General features: G+C 49.8%; 1 pseudogene; it reads left to right on the top strand.

The window, feature by feature from the left end:
- Positions 1-12,548: 12,548 nt before the first annotated feature.
- On the top strand, positions 12,549-14,285 carry LOC112319433 (importin subunit alpha-8-like; annotated as a pseudogene).
- Positions 14,286-14,489: the final 204 nt, after the last annotated feature.

Below are 14,489 nucleotides of genomic sequence, written 5' to 3'. Positions count from 1 at the left end.
CCCCTTCAGCTAGTTTGCTTCCAAATTCTCCAACTTTGCTTTGCAAGGAGACCAGGCATGGGAAATGGACGGGCTCCAGTCCTCCGCTCCGCCAGTATTTATCCCCAGCGTGCCACCTCCATGCAAAGCACTGCGTGAGGTGAGCAAAACAGATACCTTCCCTGTCCTCGTGAGGTTGACAACTAAATGAACAGGAAAGAGACAAGTCAATAGACAATGGTGGGTGGGAGCCCAGACCATCACAACAAGCTCATGGGAACTCCGGTGGGTATTTAAAGTCTTGGGGGGGGGGGGGGTCACACGGCAATACTCTACACCTGTGAGAGGCAACATGAACTCCTGGCGGGCGGTGGGGTCTATTTCCACAGGAGAGCACAGTGCCTTCCTCCTACGATGTAGCTGCAAAGCTGGATTTTCAGCACTTGCTGAGATAAAAAGTACTGTGTAAAAAATCTGAGGTTTAAGAAAGTGGACAGTGTCCAGCTCCATACCTCCCATGGGAGGTAATTGTGGTTATTTGAGAATCAACTTTAAATACTGTATTTCCTTCCATTTGTGAGAGTTCTTTTTCAAACAGTTATGGAGGTAGTAGGGAATATACTTCCTTGTTGAGACCTAAATACTTAATCAGAGTAACTGTTAACGGATTTCTCTTGGCCTTGAAGCTCCATAAAAAAATTGCTGGAGGGGGCTTGGGGTCTGGGTGAAGAAGGAGAAGGGATTAAGAGGGACAGAATGCTAGACACAAAAACAGAACATGAGGATGTAAAGCACAACGCGGGGAATCTAGGCAATAACCCTGGAATGACTCTGGACAGCATCGGACGGGTGCTGGATTCATCAGGAGGAGTGTGTCGTCAGTCTTATAAATACCTGATCACTCTGCTGTGCTCCTGAAGCTAACATAATATTGTGTGCCACCTGTAATTGAAAAAGTTTTAAATATTAAAAAAACACAAACAAAAATACTGAGACACTAAGGGCACCATGACAGACAACGTTTGGGAATCTCTGATCTAAGCTGAGACCTGAAGGATGGGCTGAGAGAAAGGGAAAGAATGTTCCAGGTCTAGTAACGTGATACCCAAGGCCCAGCTAGGAGAAAGGACGGGGTGCCCTGGGGAACTGCGGACTGCCCCGTGTGTGCAGTCTTCTGGCCTCCCAAGGGAGCCACCCACTCACACTCTTGCACACCCCTCCACTTCCCCAAGTTGCTGACCGGCCGCCTTCCCTCTGATTCTCTGGCCTCCAAGGCCTGGGACCATACCTGAGCAGGGAAAATCAAGACCTGAAGATTTGACGAGCCCGCGGGAGCGGGGCCAGGCAGATAGATGGCTGCCCCAGGAGTGGCGGGTAGCAGACGAGAGTGGGCAGGGAGGGTCGGCAGCCCACATGGCAGGTTTGGCAGCAGGTGCCAGGGAGACACTGGATTTCAGAGACAGTACTCAGTCCCTGGAAGGAACTGAGACCCTGAGCAGGAAACTGAGCAGGGACACAGTTCCCAGAAATGGGGCCTCAGGCTGAAGTTCAATGACAAAGAGCAAAGTAGGAGCCAAGTTACGAGAATAGGCACCAGAGCTGATTTTGGCTGTCTCCTCCCACCCAACCTCTCTCTGTGCCCGCTTTTACTGGATACTAAATTGCCGCCTGACGCAGGGCACCAAATGCAGCCAGTTCAGAGTCCAGTCCTGATGTCCCCAGCCCCAGGCTGTCCCCAACCTGTGGGAACAGCACGAGCTCAGAAGCACCTCCACCTGGGTGGGGGAGCGCTTCCTTCTCCACCCCGGCTCCCAGGTTCTGAGGCGTCAAGGCCCTGTGACCTGCAGCTATCTTCTTCGTCCTTGACCTTGTCATGTGACTTAAGGACTTCCATTTTTATGAACACATCCAAGTCAAAGATAAATAGGAACCACTGCCTCCAATTTAATTCATTGGGACTGGATCAGACTTTTGTTTTAGAAAAAGAAAATCACCTCATTTGGTGGGATTTTTCACCTGTTTCTGAAAACCTTGAATCTGGCCCTGTGCCAGGGCCCAAGGAATCAGGATGTGTCAGTCTCCTCTCCCTGCTACTTTGCCCGTGCCTAGTAATTTCCTTCTATCCCACAACACACTGCTTTACCCAGAGTGCTTCACAGGCAAGACCCGCTGCCTCCTGCTCCCTCCCAGCCTGGGAGGCCATGAAACTTTCCCAGGCTTCCTACGAAATCCACCAATATTTGGGGCCACATAATTCCCTACCACTCATTCATTCATTCACTTAATGAAAATTACAGAGGAACTAGCATGTACCAGCCATTGTATTTGAGGTTATCTCATCACATCGTCTTATCAAAAAGGTTTACACACTGTGATTGTTTATTTTCAAAGTATAAGAAATTCAAGTCAAAATTCTGGTGAGTGTCTTGTTGATAGAGCTGGGGGTGGTGGGGGCCCAGAGGTGGTTCCCAGTGATTGTACATTGTCACCTCCCCCCACAGACACCTCCCCTGTCACTTTGGCCTTTGTAGGGAAGAAAAGAGGCCAAGAGAAGACTCCAGGGATCCAGAAAGCTGGGTTAGGAGAAGGAGTTCAAGTTGTCTCTGGCTACCCCAGTTGCCATAGGCCTCAGGAGAAAAACAAATTATTTCCCCAGGAGAGAATCACCAAAATGACACTCACGCCTGTATGTTTATTTAAAAAGTGATTTTCACAAAAGTGAAGGGGTAGAGAGGGGACTGTCCCAAGCTTCTGAGATGGCACGGAGCTTCTCCACACTATGGATGTCATCCTGAGCACCTACCCCAGTTCAGGGCTTCTGCAGACCTAGCAGCGAGTAGGGAGAGAAGAGGCAGAAAATTCTGATTTGTCCAAGAGTCACGGTCACTCTCTTTACCGTGCCCTTCAAATCCATGTTTGAGTCAAGAAACTCCACAATCGGTACAAATGACAGATTTGAGGGGAAAAGTAATAATGCAAAACGCCAGCTAGAACAGATTTTCCTGTGATTGAAGATGGCAACAATAAGACAAAAGACAGATTTTTGCCTTCAAGAAACTCTCTCTTCATTGCAGCCAAAGCAACACAAAATTCAAGGCAAACATTCCATTATTTTCCCCCCACTGTTTGGAAATATGGAAAAAGAAAATCTTGCCATGATTTTTTTTTCCCCCTCGTTCTACCAGAAGTGACACTTTTTTTTCCTCTCCAGCGTTAGCAAATGACTGGGTCTCACTCTGCTGGTGCTTGGAAGGGGGACAGACTAGCGGAGAGAGGAGCCTGGATGGGAGACCGTCTGCAGGAAATTGGGAAGCCGCTAAGAAAACAGAGGCCCCCTCCACAGGCTGTCTTCACAACATGAGCCTTTTTGAACATGATGAAAATATTATCTGCCTTACTGATCGCTGGCTCCCTAAATAAAGCACAGTTGTTTATCACAAATGCAACCAGTGATCATAAACATAAGACACAGTTACACGCCTCCCTCATATCTGAGCTTCGTGCCCACTGCCGAACTCCAAGCAGGGAGAATAAAACACCACTGCATTTTGTTCATATGAAACGTGGGGAATCACAAGAACCTAAAAATGTCACAAGATTCTAAATGGGAGATGCAGTCTGTTTTGAAGGACTGAAATACAGGCTCCCCAAATCAGTGTTTTCCAGGAGAGTGCTCATGTTTCCTCATCTTTTGATGTCCCCAGTTGTAGATGGCTAAAGATAAATGGGGACGATGAGAGCATGGAGTCTAACCCACCCATTTGAAAGCTGGGAAAACTGAGGCCCCAAAAGAAGGAAGTGACTTGCCCAAGGCCACATGGGTAGGCCAGAAACAGAGCTGGGATTAGAGTGGAGATATAATTGTAGGTGGTTCAAAGCCCTAGTTAGGTGAGTTAAAAGCTAGATCCGTTTTTGGGTGGGCTGACTGGCTTTGCATAGAGAGTACTTGCCAACATGAGGGAGGGTCCCCTTTAAGCTAGCTGGAGACTTCCCACCTGTTTCTAGGGGATGCAGAAGATGGGCCATAACAATACCTGCAGCTCTGGAGGACAAAGACATACTTCTTCTCAGGGCTATTCTCCTGGCACAGGTAAGATTGTATTCCTTAAAAAGGTTTTATTTGTATGTTTGTTTTCTGTGCATCTTGGGACAAGCTGTCTCCTATGCTATAGCTTTTTAGACAATCTTGAGATTGAAAGTTGACTTCTTTCTATTTGGGTTTTTTTTATTTTGGAAAGGTGACTTCTTAAAGCCTAACTTCCTTTTAGACTGGGGCCTATAATCATTACCTATCCGTCCATCTCTGGGCTCCGTTCCACAGCTGGGCAGGCATTATGGGGACGCTCATCCTCAGGGTCCGGCAGGTGCCTCTTTAAATGCCACCGAGGTTCGCCTGACCCAGGCCCAACCCCAGGCCCAACCCCGTCCTTTAGCTTCTACATTCTTTATTTCCTCCATTGTTCCGTGAGTATATTTCCAAGTGAACGACAAAGTCAGAGCAGCTCTGAGCTTCTTGGTATTCAGCGGGTTCCAGTGAAACAGACCGCCAAGCGCCCAAAGCATTTACCTGTCAGAGCCGCCTCAGGCGCCTACCAGTCCCAAACTGCTGCTGGCCCGCTGAGCCACCTGCTCACCGAGTCCCTCTGATCCGCGTGCCCCCTTCCTACCTTGTCCAACGTGGACCGCCTGCTAAACTTGGCGTGGGCACCTGGCCCTCTCTTGCCAAATCCCCCTTGAGGTTTCTGCAACGCTCTCTCCCTGGGTCTGCCGTCTCCATTTTCTTCTTTGAGTCATCTTCATGATGTCCTAAAAGGTTTCCTGTCCCAGACGTGGCCTTGACCTTGCTTGTCTCACTCCTCCACAGCTGACGAGGGCTACCCTGCGAACCTGCTCTAGCCTCACGCCCACCTGCGCACTGACTCCATCTCTCCATGCCTTTGGATGGGTATCATTTGAATATTCAAATACCAGTTTTACATTTTCTTAACCAGAAAAACACATAAGTGAATACTTATGTTTTCTAAGTAGACGGGTGGGACAGAAGTTGCAAACACAAAAACAATGGAAGAAACCACAAAGGAAACACAGATTCAATCGTAAATAATGTAAATACCTACGGAGTGAAGAAAACAATTACATAACGTGCCTCTATTCCCGTGTTCAGCTGCGCCACCCCCCTTGGTGCTCAGTCTGTGCAGCCTGTGAATCAGCCACGTGGGTTAGAACTGCCTGTCCCGACACTGGCATCGATCCCCTGCAAGATGTGTCACTGCCCGGCTCCCATCACTGAGGTCTGTCCCCGTGGCCGCCCTGGCTGACAGGGGCAGGGTGGCCCACATCAGCGTCGAATACAAAGTGCTTCCCCTTCCCGGATCGTTCTCTCATTGCTGCACTCAGTATGTATCTCAATATTTGACTTCGCAGGGGCAAAAAGTGTGGCTTCTGCTCTCGGCATAATACTGTATTTGAGAAACCCTTGCTAAATAATTGACAGACAAGAGTGAGGCCCGAGCGAGAGGAATTTAAGGATTTGAATTCTGCGGAAATGTGGTGTTATGATCAGCTGTCAATTGTCAGCGTTAAGGAACAATCAGCTGAAATAATTGCAAAGATCACAGCGTCAGTGATGGAAAAGCCCTCCCGCCAAGCAGGAGGGCGCTCTCACCCGAGGGTCCCCTTTCTCATAAAGGAGACACATGTTGATAGCCAGGCATAGTGAAAAGCTGACCCTTCCTTCCCTCACAGCCAAGCCCGTCAAACCAGTTCTTTCCACGCTCTGGCTTCTTCCTCAACTAGACTTCATTTTCAGTGCTGGGGGAGAGAAGCCTTCAAAGATGGGAAGATAGCCCCTCTCCCCGACTGCAGGAGCCATCAGACCACCAGGCAGGCCCCCCATCAGCCATGGCAGAGCACCCAGCTGTCACCCCAGAGCAGGACTGAAGAGAGACAGGAAATGCTTTGCTCATTTTTACAAAGTTGCCCTAAGCCTTTCCGTCCGCTCTTTGTTGCTTGTCTTAACTGGCAGGGCTTTTCCGTTTACGTGGTAACACTGGCTCCATCCTACTGATGGAGCCGGGCTTTGCCGACTCCTGCCATCTTTATAACTCAGAATCTACCTAAAACTAGGTGACATTTGTCATTAACTTACCTCCTACAATTCATTTCCCATGTCCTTTTCTCTCCCACATCTGCCTTTATTTCCAGTATTTAACAACTAAATAAAAACAAAGAAAACAAGGAAAAGAAAACCCCATAATCCAACAACATCCTTGGGGAACTGGGCATTTGCCACATCACGCAGAGACCACTGGAAAATGTGGGCGCTCCCACTAAGTTAAGGTGTGCATAGCTTCAGATATTACTAAGTTAAAAATGAATGAAATTACCATTTGGTAGGTCAGAAATGGCTGAACATGGTGACTGTCCCACAGTTCGACTTTGGCTTCGCTATGACCCCCCAAGGTAAAGGCTCTGGGAGCATCTGGCAGAAAGTCCACAGAGCTGCTGCATGGTGTCCTGGGCAAGGCATGCACTGGGGTGGGGGGACTGGCAGGACAAAGACATTGGCTTCTGAAAGCAGCTAAAGACAATGTGGGGGGACTGATGGCCTGTCTCCCAGCGACTCACGGGCAGGAAGGGGACACCTGTGTGCCTGTCTGGCCCTTCTCCTGAGTGCCCTTTGCAGAGGAAATGCAGTCGTAATGTCCTCTCCCAACAATGAGGAGAAATGGACAAGAGGCTGGTTCATCACCTTTCCTCTGCCCCGCCGCCCCGCCGGGGACTGGACAACAGCATCCGCCGTGTTTTGGAGGCTGCAAGAGGAAGTCACTGTCATTAGCTAACTCAACATGGGTCATTCCCTCTGGGGTACAATGGTTGGAGGTGGAAATTTCAGCAGGAAAGAAGCAGGAGTTCTGTGACCCACGTGCTCGTGTCTGGGCCTGTGAGTCACATGGGTACATCTGTGTCCCTGTGGGTGATACAGATCATGTGGAGCTTTATCTAGTGAGGAAGAGTCTGGGACCTGGTATCTGTGGTGTCACGGCAGCCCCGGACTGAAGCCCAGCTTTGTTTTCACAAACAGGAAATTTCTCTGTTCACAGCCTAAGATGGGGAATAAAAACGTATTGTTCTGGAATGGCTCTCTTCCTTCTTCTACTGGATGTTTCTAATGCATTGCCCCACCCCCATCAAGGCCACGAGGGCCAAGATTTTTTTTTTTTTAACCAAATCTAGCCCCAGGCCACTTTGCCAAGCAGAATGGCTTCACTTGGACCTCTGCCCCACCCTCAGCCAGTTGCGTGCCAGCTTTGGCTGCTGCCTAGCACCTTGCCCCTGGCCTGCGGAGCCCTTCCCACCAGGAGGAATGCATCCCTATGGTCAGTCAGGCCAAAGAGTTCGTGCCTTCCTGGGTCTGTATGTTGCTTGAAGGTTTAAATGAACCTGTATCTGCATATGGAGAGTACTTACAACACCATCATATAAACGCTGTATAAATGTTAACTGATCGTATCAGGGAAAGCGATTAGTTAATGGACTTTGTTATTGTTATGAAAATCAGGATGATGTAAGCAATGGCTACTTGAGGACCTTGATTAAAAGGCATGTCTGAATTATTAGAGGAGAAACTGTAGGAGTTCCCCACCTTGCCTCTCCAGAGCAGCTCTGTCAAATAGAAATGCAACAGGAGTCACACCTGATACTAAATGTGCTAGTAATCACATTTTAAAAAGTAAAAAAATAAAAAAGCGAAATTAATTTAGTAACATTTTATTTATCTATGTATCCAAACATTACCATTTCCATGTGTGACCAATATAAAAGTGTTGGTGAGATAGCTTACATTTTTTTGCATGCCAGGTCTTTGAAACTGGGTGGATGCTTTACACACGTAGCTCGTCTCAGTTCGGATGCTAAGGTGTCAACAGTTAAAGTCAAGTGCAGCCCTACCAAGACAGTGGCATTTTGTTCAATGGGAAAAAGTCCTCACTGCTTCAACTTTTTTAATTTAAAATAAAATTTACATTGAGATCCTCAGTCACTCTGGCCGTATCTGAAGCACCCAAAGGACACAGGTGGCTAGTGGCCACCAAGCTGCCCACTCACTTCCTCCCAGCCCAGAGCACACTCCCCTACCCTAGTTCCTTCCCACACCGGGCCTTTGCTCATACCTTTCCCTTTACCTGGAATGCCTTCTTCTCCTCTCTTTCAGGGCCCTTCCAAGGCCTTAACTCCAATCTCACCTCCTCCATGAAGCACCTCCCAGCAGCTTCCCCTTAGAACTTGGTGTGCTCAAGACTCTATGATATGCAATCTGAACCCTTTTCTATGTATTTGCTGTGTGTTTGGATGATTGCAGTAGGCTCCTAACTGGTCTCCTGCTTCCAGCTGGGATCCCCTGGAAAACCCATCTTCCGCACAGCAGCCAGAGAGACCTTGGTGAAAACAAAAACCAGATCACATGTCTCCCTAGCAGTCGCCTTCCCATGCCTGACAGTTCTTACAATGAAAGGCACACTTCTCAGCCTGGTCTCTTCAGCTCTCCTGGGTGGGCCCTGCCTGCCTGTTTCCAGCACCTTCCTCCTCACGGTGACCAGCCACAGTGGCCTTACTTCCGATGCTTGAGAACCTCACCTTGAGTCCATGTTCACCTTGGGGCGCACACCCTTATCAGCCCCTCTGTCTGCCCGGCCCGGCCCTGGCCCCCAGGGGTTGGCTGGCTGGTTTCTTCTTGTCCTGTGTGAGGCCTGGCCTAAGTTCCCACAGGTCTCCCCTCCCACTCCCCACCCCCTACTCATACTCCTTCACAGCTTCCTTTTTATGTTCGTCATTTCTTCTTATAAATTTATCCATCTTTGATCACCTTGTTCATCTTTTCTTACAACTCTTTGAAACCATCATTCATCAACAAATGGGCTTGTTTAATGTCTGCTTCCCCCCCACTAGAATGGGAGCAGGGACCTTGCCCCGTTCATTCCCACTGAACTTCAGGGCTTAGAAGCCTCAGTTGATGAGAATCCTCCCCACAAAGGTCACAAGGCCTGCCCAGAACAGCCCGCTGCTAGGACTAATCTTCGTGGTGTTTGGAGACTCAGTCCCCTACCCCAACCTCAGGACACCTCTGAAGGGCCATCCGGCTTCAGAGCTCTCACACGTGAGGCCTCAGCAGATGTTACATCTGAGCTTAGCCTCTTCCTCTGCCTGAGTCTGCTTCTCTCTCTTCCCTTCTACTGGTGTTGAGTCCAAAAACACTTCCTAGAAACCTCCCCGATGTGAATCTTCTTCTTAGCATCTGTGGCCCAGAAAATTCAACCTCTGATGTGCTGACTTCTCCTTCTTGAACTTGCCCTTCATTCTCACAAGCTGCATTCCAGCTTGCTCTCTGATGGCTTCCACCTCCATCTCTGCACTCTCTCCTCTTCCTCCCACTCCTTAAGGGCAATGGAGCTTATTTTAGTCACTTTTCCTTGAAAGAGGGGATTTTCTGGTAAGACGGTGCCACCTACTAGGAGATTATACCACGCCCGCACAAATGGATTTCTGTAGTATCATTAGCGCCCCTACATTTCACATTCCCTAGCAGTCCAGCATCAGTGTCTTGTCTGCCCCCAGGGAATGTAACAGAGGGTCATATGTACAACAAATGGTCTTCCAAGTCAAGAGAGTACGAGATGCTTCACAAACATTTTTATTTTGTACTGTTGCTCCCTCTCCCCCAGTGGTGCAAATACATATACACACATCCTCTTTATCCCAAAGATAAGGCAAAAATGCACCCCCACAAAACGTGTACGCATTCCACCTTACTGCCCATCTTTCAGTCCACTGCCTAATAACCTCGAGCTCCTGTGCCAACTCCCATTTCCCATAATTCTCTGGTCCCACATGACCAATGGACTCTTAGAAGACAAACAGGAGATAGGATATAACAGAAAACAGAGCGATCTGAGAGCAAAGAGGCCCGGGTTCAAGTTATGACCATGCCACCCATTAGCTATTCTTACGCAAGCTCTGTTTCCCCACTTGTAAAAGAAAGAATAGCCCTTACAAGCAGCCCTCTTCCGGGACTATCAAGAGGCTAACCAAAAAATGTGTATGTGGAAGTTAATAGGAAATGGAGAAATAGCCATAAAGGCAAAATTCCCTTTGAATTTTCTCTTCTGCTGTACCTACCACCTAGAGGAAACATTAAATTTAAGCAAGTGCAGGTGAAAACAGTTCAGGAGTCCCAGGCCTCCTGGAAGCTCACAGACACCCCAGGTCTGAGTTCTCTGCTCAAAGCAGCTGATTCCCTGGGGAAGGAGGTTTCTGGAGGAATTAATCCTCTGACCCCTACACCAAGCTGGGGTATGTGTACATCCTGCAGAGCGACCCGCCCTTCACTCGATTTCCTTTGGGGGAGAGAGAACCACAGAGGCCCAGGGACTCAAGCCCAAGGATATACTGCCGTGGGGCACAGGATATGGGAGATGCCACCACCAGGTTGGAAGACGCTTTCCCACCTAGACCTTCCCAGTGCTTAGGAAGACCAAGGAGGGGCAGCAGCTACAGCTGGATGTCACCCATGATATCCAGCTAGCAGGAACCCAGGGCTCCCCCACCTTCCTCCCCACCTCCACCCTCCTGTGGAACATTATTTCCCTTTGGGTCTCTGGCACCTGGCACGGATCTGGCACTCTATCAACAGCTGATATAAATAAAATAACCTGCTCCTCACACAACTTCTGTGCCTGCTCGGGGCTTTGTCAACCCCTGGGCAGGTCCCAAAAGACATAAAGGCAAAAGGTGATTCTTAACATCAGACACCACGGACAATGGGAGAAAGGTACGGAACACATGAGTTAGTGCCAAGGGTTTCCGGGGAGACAGAGGAGTGTCTAAGAACCTGGGCTGACAGGTGAGTCACCTCTAAAGAGCTTGGGGAATGAGGGCACATGTCCAGGCCAGTGAGAACAAGCGGGGAAGCTGACATTCACCTCCCACCCTCTGCAGCCTGAAAGTGTGGGAATGTTGACTGGGTCAACACAGGCAGTGTGGGAACCCCCACCCCAGGAGCTGAGAAAGGAAGCCATGTGACCTCTCAAGGCCATCACCTGGACACTCTCGCTACCCGTCACTTAGCCCCCAAGTCCCAGGGATCTCAATCACCTGCTTCCTTGTTTGGAGGTACAAGGGGAGGCAAGAGCCACAAAGCCGAAGGATGGAGAGCGTGGAGCCTTAGAAGGACGGAGGCCTTCCCCTCATCTGTCTCACTCTTTTAAGTTGGAGCCTCTTCCTTCACTTTACTAATAATGTAAAGTATCAGCTAAAAATTGCAATGCATGCATTTCATTTGAGTTTTATTGCCCTAACAGACAGCATTAGATTACAAAAGAGGACATTTTTCTTCTTAGTTTTAGCTTATTCTGATGATTTATGATTAGATCCAGCAAGAGTTCATAAACTTCCCTGACCTGCTGACAGTTTTTACAGGCTCCCAGATTTATTTCCATCTCAAACTTAACAGCTTTCATGTGACTGATATTCCCAGCGTCTCGGCGTGGCCGCGCCAGGGGCTGAGAGAGCGCCTCTAATCTCCATGTTACTAATTTAAATGAAGTCTTGGTCTGTTGTTTAAAAAAGACATCAGTCATCTCGGGGAGGTTTACAGATCCTCTTGTAATGTAATGTCGGCCCCTTCTGAGATATGAGGTTTATAAAGCCTCTCGATGTTGTGTTGGCAGACACGCCAAGGTCACTGTGGACGGCAAAGGGGAGGGGAGGGAAGGGGGACACACTTCAGAGCAGGAGCCAACAATTCCAGAGAAAGAGTCGGGCGTGACTGTCCAGAAAGGAACCAGAGCACAGGTGTCTGGGGGTCTGAAGAGAGGACGGTGGAGTCGCGTTCTGACCGTGAGACCCCTTGCTCTCAAGGCAGCGTGCCCTATCTCTGCCTGAACTGGAGCTGCTCCGGGCCCCTTATCTGAAGCTCGTCCTGGGCACCCGCTCTGTGCTCCCAGGGCACCCTCTGCCAAGGCCATGTCAAACTGCCACACGTCAGGGTAGAGACCACAAAAGGTGAGCTCCTCTCTCCAGGTGCAGACAGTCTGCTGGGGTAGGGTGAGGGCAGGAGGGGAGACACATCTGCCCACAGTAGGAGAGCCCCCCAGAGGTGAGGGGCGGGGAGAAGGCAGGGCTCCATCAGGGAGTGGGGCGGAGCTGAGAGTGAGAAGACAAATTCCTTGCTCCAGCCTGGGCTGTTCTCACACATTCACACGCCCGGGTGTCTGAAGGTCACTTGCAATCAGACCTTAGCTGGGAAGGAATTACCTTTTGTGTTATTCGGAGATCAGATAAGAAGTGACAAGTAGCAATAATCTCTCACTCAGTGGGGAAATGGGCTGAGAGCTAGGGGGTGGGGAGGCACTTTTTCTTCCCCTGGGAGAAGAAGGAGGGGTGGAATAAGTGCTTCTCCCAAGTGCTCTGAGGTAGGAGGGGCAAAAGGCCAGCCCCTGAATGTCCCTGAAGGGCAGGTTCTGCAGAGGGAAAGTCCTGTAATGGGGATTCACCATTCACAACCCGGGACCACCATGGGCCAGGGGAGTAAGAGCAGGTAAGCTACTGTTTCTACCTGACATTCATGAGGTGCCAAGCATATGCCAGGCTCTGGGCAGGATCTCAGTCTATCTTCACAGCCATTGAAAACTATTAGCGGGGGGCCCTCCCTGCCGTGTGGTTTACTTCTTCTAGCCAATATGCTGACTTTAGAAGCCCAGAAGAGAGACTGAGAACATTTAAGCACCAAGGCAAAGACACATCTGTAAGGTGACAGCCGCGGACAACAGTCATCTCCAGAAGGCCAAGAAAGATGAGCAGGACTTAAAGACAAGAAGCATCACCAATCTCTCCACTGACCCAGCTTCTGAAGAAGGGACCAGCCAGGTCAGCCTCAATCTGCAAGAAATAAGCAGTGGTGTGGATGCCTCAGATTCAGACCCGCGTTTCTAGGCCACCCAGGCAGCCAGGAGAACACTGTCCCTGGAAAGGAACCCTCCTCTAAAACTGACTGTCAAAGCGGGGCTCACTCCCAGGCTGCTGGAGTTCCTGAGGTCCTCTCGTCACCCCTGCTTGCAGTCTGAGGCAGCCTGGGCTCTGACTGACATTGCTTCAGGGACTTCAGAGCAGATTCGCGCTGGCATGGAAGGTGGGGGGGAGCATCCAGCCCTTGGCTGAGCTCTGTCTTCCCCCCATGTGACCGTGTGTGAACAGGCAGTGTGGGCCCTTGGTGATGTAGCAGGTAATGACCCAGAATTCAGAGACTTTGCTATTTTGAGCAATGCCGTCCCAAACCTGTGGGCCCTGATCTCAGCACCCACACCAATCACATTTCTGCAGAACATCACATGGACCCTGCCCCACCTGTGCCAAAGAGAGAGCCTGTACCCCTGCAAAAAGGCAGTGAGGCAAATGTTGCCCATCCTCTCCCACCTCCTGCAGCACCAAGACAGCGAGGTGCTCTCTGACACCTGCCAGGCCCTGTCCTACCTCACTGAGGGCTGCAATGAGTGCACTGGCCACGTGGTTGACATGGGGGTGCTGTCCAGGCTGGTTGAGCTCATGACCAGCTCCGAACTCGATGTCTCGACCCCTTCTCTTTGCACTGTGGGCAACACCGCCACGGGAACGGATCACCAGACCCAGGCAGCCATTGGTGCAGGCATCCTGGCCGTGCTGCCCCAGCTCCTGCTGCACCCCAACTCCTCCCTCCCGAAGGAGGCAGCTGGGCCCCTGAGCAATGTGGCCACTGGACCCCACCCGCACCTCCGACAGCCCATTGTTTGCCACACCCTTCCTCCCCTGGTGGGTCTGATGAAAACTGGGGATTTTAAAGCCCAGAAAGAGGCTGTCTGGATGGTGGCTAACTTTGCAATGGGGGCACCATGGACCAACCCGTCTATCCAGCTTGTCCACTTGGGAGTCTTGGAGCCGCTGGTGAACCTGCTCACCATCCCAGACACCAAGTTAGTCATCATCATCATTGACATCATCTCTTTTCTCCTCCAGGCGACAGAGAAGCTCTCTGAGGAGGAATCCCTGTGTCTTCTGACCGAGGAACTTAGCATGCTCGGTAGAAGCAAGGCTTTGCAATTTCACGAGAACCATGAGGTTGTCCTGACTATTCCGAGCATTATCAAGAACCACTTTTCTGAAGAAAAAGAAAATGGCACAATATCACCATCCCTGGACCAAGGTCATGGATTCTTAAAGCTCCTGGCATAAAAAACCCCCAAAGATCCACAACTTCTAAACCAAGGACCAAACCCTAAAGGGCGACTCCTTTAAGAAGCAGCACTCCCATATCTTGGTGTGCCCGGGTATAAAGCTTTTAAAACTGAATGTTAATAAAACTGATAATTTTATCTCTAAAAAAAAAAAAGAAAAGACAATGAATAAGGGTGAATGAAATGGATGGTATTGCCACTTTACAGATGAGGCAACTGAGGGGTGAGGATACTACAGAACTAGCCCAA

This window comes from Desmodus rotundus, chromosome 12 (assembly GCF_022682495.2).
Source record: "Desmodus rotundus isolate HL8 chromosome 12, HLdesRot8A.1, whole genome shotgun sequence".
Classification (NCBI taxonomy): domain Eukaryota; kingdom Metazoa; phylum Chordata; class Mammalia; order Chiroptera; family Phyllostomidae; genus Desmodus; species Desmodus rotundus.
This window is presented reverse-complemented; position numbering and strand designations above follow the sequence as displayed.